This window comes from Dipodomys spectabilis, unplaced genomic scaffold (assembly GCF_019054845.1).
Source record: "Dipodomys spectabilis isolate Male_0828 unplaced genomic scaffold, ASM1905484v1 ptg000002l, whole genome shotgun sequence".
NCBI classification, from domain to species: domain Eukaryota; kingdom Metazoa; phylum Chordata; class Mammalia; order Rodentia; family Heteromyidae; genus Dipodomys; species Dipodomys spectabilis.
In genome coordinates, this window is record NW_024870679.1 from 1,640,511 (window position 1) to 1,653,235 (window position 12,725).

The window sequence follows — 12,725 nt, forward strand, 5'->3', positions numbered from 1 at the left end:
TAGCAATCCCTAGCTAAAGGCATACTTCCTAGCTCCTTTCCCATATTTATACAATCTGGTTATGTTCTGGTAGCTCACATCTGTAAGTGTTTGTTACTCAGGACACTGAAATCTTAGGACATTGGTTTGAGGCTAGCCTAGGAAGAAAATTCTGTGAGACACTTATCTTCAATTAACTAGCAAAAAGCCAGAAATGGAGGTGTGGCTCAAGTAGCAGAGCACCAGCCTTAAGCAAAAAAAAGCAAGAGTGTGAGGCCTTGAGTGCAAGCCCCAGTACTGGCTCATGTGCGCACACACACACACACACACACACACACACACACACACACACACACACACACACACAATCTGTTCTTTGAGCTGAGTATTGTTTCAGGAACCTGCTCAATTCTGGTTGGCACCTCTCAACATGAAGACTACTTCTTTTACATGTGCCCCTGGGGCATGGCAATGGTTTCTTTAGTACCTTTAAGGACAGGTATTAGGAGAGGGTGAGATGTTACAGAGGCCCAAGCCCTTGAATTCTGAACAGCCACCTCTGATTATGGTGATTTTCCATTCTGGTTTAGGAAGCAGAATCCCACACAATCTCCAACCCTCCCACATCAGATTTACCTCTGCCCAGGGTCTGAGTTGATTGATTGCCCCATTTAAAACCACTCCTGGATCTTTAGGGAGGAAGGCTGCACATTTGCTCTTCTCCTTGTGAGAAAGGGGCCCAATTCTAGTCCACGCAGCATAATAAATAACCTGCCCTTTTTGGCAGGGAGTTTATTAGAGACTGATGGGACATTTAACAATAACTGGGGGCCTATGATTTATTAGGTAGGAAGGCTCATGGCAGCTCTGAAGACGGGGACTGTGGAATTTAATTGATAAAGCGGCCTGTCAGCTGTGATGAGATACACTCAATAGAATATGCATTTAGAGGATTCTCTTTGGAACTGTCAGGATGGGTTTCAGCTAATCATATTTGCCTCCTGTGGATGGTGGAGTCCGCTGGATATCTGGGTGAGTTGACAAATAGCAGCAAGGAGACTCTAGAAGGGGCCCAGGCAGGGGTGCACCTGTCAGTTGCCAAGCTATGGAAGAATGTGACACAAATGGACAAAAAAGATTGCAACACAGTAACTGAGGGCTCCCCATTGAAAAGCCTTTGTCATTTTTCTCTGAACTGTTCAAGAGACAAGAGGTTCTGAGCACCCGTTTCCCAGAAAGAGGGAGGGAGAAATCAATGAGTTAAGTGGCAAAAAAGGATACTTTGCTGGAATTTTAAACTTTCTACACTGGTGAACTCCCCTGCAGCCACCAATACACACACACACACACACACACACACACACACACACACACACAGCTTCCTGTTATTGTTCTTAACAACTTTAACAACTACAGAGCCATAGACACTGAGAAGACTGCCATCACTCCCCCCCCCCCTCCTAATCCAGACTATGAATCTAGAAATAAATGTGATTGGGGGTATGTGTAGAGCATGTAGCTACTTCACCTACCTCTTCACCTAAATTCCCCACAAGAAGGGAGAATAATCTTAATCTCTGAGGGTCATCAATGAACAGAACTCTCCCCTGGACAGAGCCTTGTCCTCAGGCAGCCTTGAGCTTTGGGGAGTCTGCTCAGCTCACATTTTCTCCTGCCCCCACCCTTTGGGCTGTGGCTCTGCCTTAAACAAGGCCATGTAAGGCTCGGAGAGGGGCTTTCTGGGGCTGAGCCTGTTTTCTTCTTTTGATCCTCCCTCATCTATTCTTAGGTCCCAGGAGATTGGTCTGCCTCGTTGTTCCCTCCAGGAAGAGAAAGGGAGGGGAGAACAGGGAAGAAGTAATTGTCACTGTCTAATCTGAGCCTCAGTGGTGACACTGAGGGACCTCTGAGGGAGATGGATACAGCAAATGCTCCTGCAACCTTGTTAAATTAAACTGACAGGCCCAGAGCCGAGGAGGGCTGTGAGATTGCTGTTTGGGGAGGGGGTTAGAGGAGCAGAGGGTAGTGTGAGATGATCAGATGGGAAGCAGAGCACCAGCCTGCCCTTTGCCTTATTTGCTCACTGTAGATAGGCAATGCGATTTATGAATGTGAGAGCTTAAGGACTCCCAGAGCACACAACAGTAGAAACTGACACAGGGGCCTGCTTGCAGCCTCCCAGGAGGTTTAGCAAATCTCCCGGCAGCCAGGCATTGAAGTTAGAAGATTGCTCTTGACATTTCAAAGGGGGCCTTTACATACTTCCACTTCAAGACAAACACGCAGCCATAGGCTTATTTGTCCTGCTTTGCAGCTACAGAAACTGAGGCAGATGAGATTAAAGGAAGGCCCCATCTAAAATCTGTCCAAGAACCCAGGTCTCTTGTCTTCCGGTCTTGGCACACCTTGCCACCATCCTTATGCCATATGGTAGAATTTCCTAGGATTTAGTCTCTGAGGTGCCATCTCTCCTTCCACGCAGTAGAAAGGAAACCACACAGTTTGCGTCATGGCCCATCAAAAAAAAAAAAAAAAAGTCCATTTCCAACCGGCCTGCTATGAGCCTACCTACAGAACCACAGCTAGCTTCCAAGACCACAGAACCGTTCCAACACCCTCACCCATGTGTTCAAGCCCTCCCAAGTCATTTACACTCTACCTAATTGCCAATCAGAGGAGGGGGGGGGTGCAGGGGGGATATTGTTAGCAACACCAGCAAATAGCAGTAGCAGCAGGATGACATCGATACCCTGCTGGCTTCCTCACCTGTCACCCAGTTCCTCACCTGCCAAAACTAATTTTCCACTCACCAGTGGGTGAGAGCTCATTTCAGAGTGTCTGAGCCATACACCCTCACATGCAGCATAGATGCCCTGCAGCACGATTGTGAATAGAGCAACGCCTCAGCCAGAAGGCCCTTGTTGTCACCTCAGATGCATCCGGTGATGTGTTTATTGACACAACAATCCCTTTCCATCTCTTCTTCAGTAGGGAGGACAGTTGGATGGAGATTCTGACAAAATAGTCTCCAAACTAGTCCCCAGAGCAAGGCGGGGATCCTGGTTGTACTCTACCTCCTCTTGGGCACATTCTATTTTATTTTATTTTTGTAGGCCATGGGGCTTGAACTTGGTACCTGGGTACTATTCCTGAGCTCTTTTTGCTTAAGGCTAGCACTCTGCCACTTTGAGCCACTGCTCCCTTTTTGGTTTTCTGGTGATTAATTGTAGATAAGAGTCTCATAGATTTTTCCTGCCAGGCTAGTTATGAACCGTGATTCTCGGCTCTCAGCCTCCTGAGTAGCTAGGATTACAGGCATGAGCCATCTGCGCCCGGCTAGGGCACATTCTTTATACCCGGGCTGCAAACCAGTTAATGATCAGGCCTCCTGGACTGATGGAGTAAAGAGCATGGAAGGGGGAGACAGGAGCAGACTTGCCCCACTGACAGACACCCAGAAGGAAGCTGAGCAAAAGCTCTGGCCAGATGGTAAAATTTGCTTGGGGAAGATTACCAGAATCACCCCCAGAATCACTCCAAGAGAGAGCACACACGTGATTTAACAGGCTGGCCTGTGCTTGTGATCTGAAAAAGACAAATAGCAGACCAACACATAGGTTGGAGGTACTTAGAGAGACAAGTATGCTTCTGAACTTGTCTTTGGTCTGCCATACCCAAGGCCACCATCTCCAGCATACCCAAAACCATTGAACAAGTCTCCCTTAGGCAAGGATTTGGTTCTACCATTAACCACTTGATGACCTAGGTCAAGTCACTAACACCTCTATGCTATTTTCCTGACCTGGAAAATTATTGGTTAGGCAGGGAGTATACTGTTGCTAAAAAAAAAAACTATATATATGTATATATATTTATATATACGGTTATATATTATACATATAGTTATATGATGATATAAATTTACTTATATAATAATTCACAAATAAATTTACATATTATATAATAATTTACAAATAAGTAAATTTTATATATTTATATAGCAATATAAATATATAATATGTGTGTGTATATATATATATATATATATATATATATATATATTAGAAAGCTATGTGCCAATAGCTGAGGCCTGTAATTCCAGCTACTCAGGAGACTGAGATCTGAAGACCATAGTTCAAAGCCATCCTGGGAAAAACAGTCCATGAGACTTATCTCCAATTAACCAGCAAAGCACCAGAAGTGGAGGTGTGGCTCAAGTGGTAGAGCACCAGTCTTGAGCAAAAAAGTATTAGCACCAAAACAATTTTTGGGGGGAGGGTCCGGTCGTGGAGCCTGAACTCTGGGCCTGGGCGCTGTCCCTCAGCTCTTCAGCTCAAGGCTAGCACTCTACCACTTGAGCCACAGCGGCACTTCCGGCTTTTTTCTTTTTGCTTATGTGGTGCTGAGGAATGGAACCCAGGGCCTCATGCATGCAAGGCAAGCACTCTACCACTGAGCCACCTTCCCAGCCCAAACAATTTTTTTTTCAAATAAGATGACAAAGAAGAAAACTAAGATCCAAACCAAGTTAAATTATTGTTCACAGCCACATGGTAAGGAGTGTAATGACAGATATAATGTGAGTCCTGGAGCCAGATCCAGGTCCACTTGATGGCTCCATCACAGCACTGGAGTACTGAAGTAGTACTGTAGTGACCTGGATCAAGTATGGTCTCCTCATCTCTCCTCCTTCATCTTCAGAACAGAGGGCTGGAGAACAAGACATGAGTGTCTGACACAAGGAAGGACTTCCATATATTCCAAGTCAGGTGTTTCTCTGCTCTGTATGGGACATTCAATCCCATATACACCTCCTTTTTCATTCTTTTCTTCCTTACCCATCAGGTCCCCCTTTTATTTTGGCTCTCTAATTCTATGGTTCTAAGTCAGAAAGATTAAAATGCTAGTTATTTCCAAATCCCTCCAGGGCAGAGACACAAAAGACCATGAGGAGGCTTTATTATTCACTCCCCATTTCTCCTGTCACTTTGTATCGATGATGATTCATGGGGAATAATCACAGCAAAGAAAACCTGCCCAATATTGGAGGGAAAGGGGGGCTTAGGAAAGCCCACACTCCTTAGCACACTCAGCTTTGATCCTTCAATATGCATCCTCATTTGTTAACTGATGATATTGGTTCTTGACTGTGAAGCCTTTCCTATTTGGGAATTTGAGGCTTTTTCTCAGAACCAACAACTGCTGATAGTAGTCACTAACCCAAGGGAGAGTCTTGAATTCTGCCTGCAATCCTGAGAGGCATTGGCTCCTTTCAGTGTGTCCAGGCAGAAATCTCCATGGTGTATGTTTAGTTATATGTTTTTAATCTTAAAAATATTATCTTATACATGTTTTCTCTCATATGTGGAAGCTATATCTAAAATACACTGGGACATGATAAATTATATAGGTCCCAAGGCATTCACACACAGTGAGACCAAAGGAGGATACTGTTAGGAGAAAAACACAAAGGTGCAATGCCTATGAGCCTCTGATCATATAAAATAATATTTATCGAAATGAACTCTAGGAAATGGAAGCAAGTTTTTTTTTTTCTTTTACTTTGTTGTTTTCTTTTCTTTTTGCCTTTCTTTGGGAGGATAAAGGGGGGCACAGAAATGGAGGGACAAAAGATGAACAAATGAGGCTGGGAAAGTGGCTCAGTGGTAGAGTGCTTGCCTTGCATGCATGAGGGCCTGGATTCGATTCCTCAGCACCACATAAGCAAAAAAAAGCCAGAAGTGGAATTATGGCTCTAGTGGTAGAGTGCTAGCCTTGAGCTGAAGAGCTGAGGGACAGTGCCCAGGCCCAGAGTTCAGGCCCCAAAACCGACAAAAAAAAAAAAAAGATGAACAAATGCAGCAGTGGTACTCACTAGACATTATGTTTAGAGTGAACAATATGGGATGAAAGGGAAAAACTAAGAGGGAATGAGGGAAGGGGTGACATTGTGCAAAAATAAATGTACTCATTACCTGACTTACATAACTGTAACCCTTCTGTGTGTCACTTTTATAATAGCAATAAGAAAAATTTTAAAGTAACTTTTATTACTTGTACAGAAAGATGTCTCTCTCTTTCTTTCTTGGGCACTCTGCCACTTGGACCACACCTCTACTTCTAGTTTTTTGCTGGTTAATTGGAGATTAGAGTCTCACAACTTTCCTGCCTGAGGTGGCTTTGAACAGTGACCCTGAGATCTCACCCTTTTGAGTAGCTAGAAGTACAAGCATGACCCACCAGCACCTGGCTTACAAAAAGGTTTTAATTCAACTTATCAATTTATGAGTACAGTGCATCTTGATCAATGTCACACCTTCTATCATTCTTCCCCAGCTTTCCCCAACTCACCCATCCTCTGGTTCTATTGTCACGCATGTATATTGAAGATGAAGACTGTATTTGCCCACTCTTTCTCTCTTCATTTATCTCCCCCTCCCCTTAGCTCCCCTGACCAAAGATGTTGCAGCTTGCTGGTATTCATTTGGCTAAACTTATGTAAGTTAGTTATTCAAAGGATAATGATATTCAGACGAACATCTGATTGGCGATAGCACGTTCTCTTGTCCTACAAAATACCAAAAGAGACTTAGGAGCCAGCTTGGCTGAAATCAAGTACAGGACAAGCCAAACCTGAGAGGGGACCTCTTTTTCTCCTCACTGTATGGTTTTGGAAGGAGAAACATATAGCCTTTTCCCTCATTTTGCTAGCAAGTCTTACTCTGGCAGACTGTCAGTCCCTCAGTAGCCAGGGCTTTTGCTCCGAGTTACAGGTGTAGTAAGATTACAGGAAATCCAGTGCTGGGCCTCTAGAGAGTCAGGCATTGCAGAAGGAAGTTTTTGAATGTAAGTCAGTACAGTTTGCATCTCTTGATAGTATTTTGCTCAAATAAAATCTATATTTCTCTGAGCTGTACACTGACATTTTCCATATATACATATATATATACATATATATGTATATATATATATATAAAATGGCGGTTGGATTTGAACTCAGGGCTTTGTGCTTGTTAAGCAGGTGCCCTAATATTTGCGTCCTCTGCCATCCTCTTTTTGTATTATTTATTTTAGATAGGGTCTCTATCCCTGGGCTGGCTTAGACTGTAATCCATTTATTTGTGCTTTGCTGTGTTACTGGATGCTGGTCACGTGCCACTGTACTCAGTCACTGGTTGAGATGGAGTCTTGTGAATTTTTGGCAGGATTGGCCTCAAACTATGATCCCCACCCCTGACCTCTACCTTCCAAATAGCTGGGATTGGAGGTTTGAACCACCACACTTGTCTTCTTCAAGCTTTCTTCATAATTGAAAAAAATATTTGCTTTTCCAACAAACATGGACAAAATAGAAATATTTGCTCCCCAAGTAATGATGACACCATTGCTTAGGCACCATAAGCATCAAGACTATGCCCAGTGAGTAAATGTTTATTGTTTAATCTATCAATATTCCCACTGGAATGTTTGAGTGATACAGCCTAAGAGTCATTCATATGCATTCACTCAAAAAATATAATCCTGCTGTTTCTTCCTCCAACACCTTCCTCTGTGTTAGTGACTGCATAGCTAATAGCCTCATCTTGGTGATTCTGGGAAGAGGCTAAGGCCGGGAGAATGGTGATGATGCAGACGGCACAGGAGAAAGTGATGGCAGCTCTGTGGATGTGCACCTGCACCACTGTCTCCCTCACAGGCACTTGTTCATTTCAATGACAGGTACCTTACGGCACCTCCTCCCTACCTTCTACACAGAACAGTAATGCAAATTGTGCTGGAAAAACTCCTGGAAACCAGACTACTCTATTCCATCCCCACACAAAGCAACTTCCTTGGGCCTCAGATGCTCTGTCTACAAATTGGGACAAAGACACATTTTGTTTAAAGATACCCAAAGCTTGTGGGGCTTTATAATCAGAGCTTCTTTATCCAGTTCTAAGGAACTAAAGAGAAGAGTAAAGGCCAGGTGCTGGTGGCTTATGTCTATAATCCTAGCTACTCAGGAGGCTAAGTTCTGAGGTTCGTGGTTCAAAGCAAGCCTGGGCAGGAAAGTTAGTGAGATTCTTATTTCCAATAAACTACTCAGAAAAAGCCAGCTGTGGTGCTGTGGCTCAAGTGGCAGAGCACCAGCCTTGAGCAAAATGAAGCTCAGGGTTAGTGCCCAGGCCCTGAGTTCAAGCCCCAGGACTGGCACAGAAAGAAAGAAAGAAAGAAAAAAAGAAAGAAAGAAAGAAAGGAAGGAAGGAAGAAAGAAAGAAAGAAAGAAAGAAAGAAAGAAAGAAAAAAAGAAAGAAAGAAAGAAAGAAAGAAAAAAGAAAGAAAGAAAGAAAGGAAGGAAGGAAGGAAGGAAGGAAGGAAGATAGGTGTTGGTGGCTCAAATTTGAGGATCACAGCTCAAAGCCAGCCCAAATAGAAGTCTGTGATGTCCAATTAAGCAGCAAAAAGCTAGGAGTGTTAGACTGCCAGCTTTGAGTGAAAAAAGCTAAGGAAGAGAACACTGGCCCTGAGTCCAAGTCCCAGCATTCTCAATCTCTCCCTTTCTCTCCCTTTTTTCTCCCTCTCTCCCTCTCTCTTTCCTTCTCTCTCTCTCTCCCTCCCTCCCACCCCCCTCTCTCTTACACACACACATACACACACACACACACACACACACACACACAATCAATAAATGACCAAGGCCATATACTGTATCTGTGTGGCTTCTCAGACATAGTGACCATTCCTTCCACTCTGCTTCTGCTCCCCCACCCCTGCCGCCCCCCCCCCCCCACCACACCAGGGCTGGGATGATAAAACGCAGAGAAGCCCATTCCTTGTCTCAGTTGGGCAGTAGCAGACATCATGAAAGCCAGGAGTTTTTTTCCCTCAGGACAGTGAGGTCTCAGTGCAGTTCCTCACCCCTGCCTGTCCCATTTGTTCAAACACTACACAATGTTTGGAACACCTCTGGGCAGCTTGTCAGACAAGTCTTCTCCCTGGAGAGGCGCAGTTGCAGTTCTGCAGTGCTATCAGAACACATTCTAACAGCACATGTTTATCTCTAGGGTCGGCCTTTCCTGTTGATGCTCAGGAGGTATGGGGGAGGGACAAGAGGATGAGGATAATGGTCTTTGGCAGTCACAGGAGGTGAGGAATGAGGGCAATGGGGACCTGGACCTCACCCTTGGGTGGTTGCTAATTATTATGCTGCATTTTCTACAATGTGTGGAGCCATGCATCTCCCAGCTCTTCTGTCATTAGGGGAGATGGGAAGTTGGGTTCCCACCTGACTCAGGGCTGGCCAGGAGATGATGGGTGGGGACTCCAGGTAGAAGCTATAGAAGCAAAAGCCAAGAGAATGGCAGGGTTTCCATTGTTTCGTGCAAGAGCTGAGCTCTGTTTGGACATAATTGGTTCTGCCTCTTCTTTGAGCTGCTCCATAGGTGCCAAGACCTTTAGGCTCTGGCAGTGGGACAAAGAGGGCTACTCTTCTGACTAGACTGGATGCAAGTCCCAAGTGTTTGACAATCTTGGACATGCCCCAACTGCTCCTTTTTTGGGAAAAGTACCCACGTATCTCCACTAGCGGAGAAGGAAGGCTCAGGTGTCTTCGGCTCTGGATGGCTTGGAGAAATGTGTTCACTGCCAGTCTCAAGACCTCTGGTTTTTAAAAATTATTATTTCTTATTGTCAAATGAGATAATCTCATTCCCCTGGAGGCTGAGATTCAGGGGAGCGGGAGGCTGATCCATGTGAGTCCTCTTCAGCAAAAATGAATCATGCCATCCAATCCCCATCTTCAGGCCAGGAATATTTACCCATGTTTATATAACCATGGCAACAGGTTTTATTCTCTGTCACTTAAACCCTTAAAAGAAGAAGAAATAGCAAGCGGCAGCTCTTTCTCTACCCTTGTCTCCTTCACTGCTCCAAAAAGACATATAGCCTCAGAAATGAGAAACGTACAGCCTCAGAAACATGCATGCACATGTGTACATATGCTCTCTCTCTCTCTCTCTCTCTCTCTCTCTCTCTCTCACACACACACACACACACACACACACACACGGACGCATGCGCTTGGAAAGACATTGGCTTTCTCAGGGTTTGCAGTGCCCATCATCATGGCAGGATTTCTTCTGTATTAGTTACTTTTGTATTGCTGTGACCAAATACTTAACCAAAGAACCCAAGGGAGGATTTATTTATTTGGTCACTTGTCCATGGTCACTTGGCTCTGTGCTTGTGGACCCATTATGAGGCAGAGAACATCATGGCAGCAAGAGAGTATGGCAGAGAAGTTTCTTCATCTCATTTTGGACAGGAAGCAGAGATGATAGGAAGGGAGCAGAGATGATAGGAAGGAATCAGAAAAAAATATAGTTCCCAGGGTGGAGTGCTCACACCCCATTTCCCGCCTCCCCCCCACCCCGCCCTGTGCCCTCCATCTAGATTCCATTTCTTACCTTTACCACTTCCTACTAATGTAGTCATATTAGGACTCTATCAAGGGATCAACTCATTCATTAGGTTTGGGCCCTCCTGATATATTCTTTTTTTTGGGGGGGGGGTTCCGATCGTGGGCCTGAACTCTGGGCCTGGGCGCTGTCCCTCAGCTCCTCAGCTCAAGGCTAGCGCTCTACCACTTGAGCCACAGCACCACTTCCAGCTTTTTTTTTCCTGCTTATGTGGTGCTAAGGAATGGAACCCAGGGCCTCATGCATGCAAGACAAGTGCTCTACCACTGAGCTACCTTCCCAGCCCCTCCTGATATATTCTTTCTGGAAATGTCCTCAAACACAATCTAGAAGTGTGCTTCATTATTCTCCCAGGAATTTCTGAGTCTAATCAAGTTGACCATTAAGATTGGGAACAACACAGTAATATAGGTACCTCTGACTTGTCTGGGACTCCTCTATTGAGCTGTGCACTGAAATTACAGTTGTCAGTCCTTTCTTGCCATCTCCTCCACCTTAGAGTTGGATGGAGGGGTTGGGGGTGTGGCTCAAGTGGTACTGACCCTGCCTAGCAAAGGGAAGAACCTGAGTTCAAAGAAGGAAAGAAAAGTGGGTGGAATGTGAGCTGCTGTTGCTAACAATGTATTCCTCATCTGTAAGATGGGATACATGTTTTCCTGTCACTACTACTTCACAGATGGTCACCAGAAGATAATTTTTTGGCTAGGCATAGTGGTACGTGCCTGTCCAGTGTTAGGGAAGCTGAAGAAGAGGTTCATAAGTTCGAAGCCAACCTGAACTATAGGCACTGCCTGCTGTAACAGCAATAACAGAGAGAGAGAGAGAGGAAGAAAAGGAAGAGAAGGAGGAAGACAAAGAGGAGACAGAGAGAGAAGGGCATTTTGGAAGAAGTATGAAATATAGACTGACATATATTCAAACCACAAACAAGAGAAATTGGGGCCCAGTGAAAGAATCTGTGTCAGGCATGGTAGTGTATGTGTATAATCTCCAGTGAAGTGGGAGGCAGAGATGAGAGAATCAAGGTCAGAAGCTACCAAGAGCAAAACTGAAACCCAACCTGAAAGACCCTACCAAAATGGAATAAAAGTGCTTGGGTTTAGGGCTCAAGTGGTAGAGCCTGCTTAACATGATCTCTGAATTCAAACCCAATACTGTAAAGAAGAAGAAAGGGGGAGGGGAGGAGGAGGAGGAGAGGGGGAGGAGAGGGCGAAGAGGAGGGGGGGAGGAGGGGGGGAGGAGGAGGGGGGGAGGAGGAGGGGGAGGGGGGGAGGAGGAGGAGGAGGAGGAGGAGGAGGAGGGGGGGAGGGGGGGGAGGAGGAGGAGGAGGAGGAGGAGGAGGACGAGGAGGAGGACGAGGAGGAGGAGGAGGAGGACTACGACCCTGAGTTCAAAACTTGACTATTTCAAGCACAAATCCAACAGGGTCCCTTGGTGAACAGCGTGTGAATGAATGACCATCCCATTGTAGCTCAACTCCGGGAGTTGCTCCACAGGGCTGGAAACGTCTGTCTGTCCTTGGCGGAGTGACTTCCACGCGGAAGCCGCCGAAGGTCCCACGGAAACGGACCTTTTGTGAAGTTTTCCCTCCCGATCGCCAGGCAGCCCGAGGCGGAAGCTGCTGGGATCTGCGGCGCAGGCTCGTGTCCCGCAAAAGGAAACGCGATCTCAGCTCTCCGAGAGGGCCCTGGCCACGCGCGCAGGCTCGCGGCTCCCGTCTCCTGCGGGTCCCCACGGATCGACGCTGCACGCTGAGCAGCCACCGAGAAAGGAGGGCGGGGAGAGCGGCCGCAGAGACGCGGGCTTCGAGCTGGGACGTGCCCGCCGGCCTCCCCTCCTCCCGGTCCGCTCCCCACGGAGAGGTGCTGCGAGCTAACCCAGAACCAATGAGCTTCCAGCCTGCATGCTTCCCGGGCCGCTCCCGGGGCCTCCCGAGGGTTCAGTCCCACGCACAGTTCTAGAATCCTGTCGGGGGGGGGGGCAAACTTCAGCCCGTTAATTACTTTGAAACAAAACGTAGCTAATTGCCCTAATTGCTCTGGGGCCCGGTCACCCTGCCCCTGGCGGGCCAGCCCCCTGGCGGGCCAGGCCGGTGGCGTGCGGTCTCGGCCCCGGGGAGAACCGTAGTGTGGCAGGTGAGGAGTTGGCCAGGAGAAGCACCCGGTCTGCCTGCGCCCCCCCCCCCCACCCGCTGGGGTCAGGCTGGAGCCCCCAGACGCCTCGGCGGTGCCCTGCGAGGAGAATCTGAGCATCCTCGAGCCCCCCCTTCCTCCGTTACAAAGCCTAGCT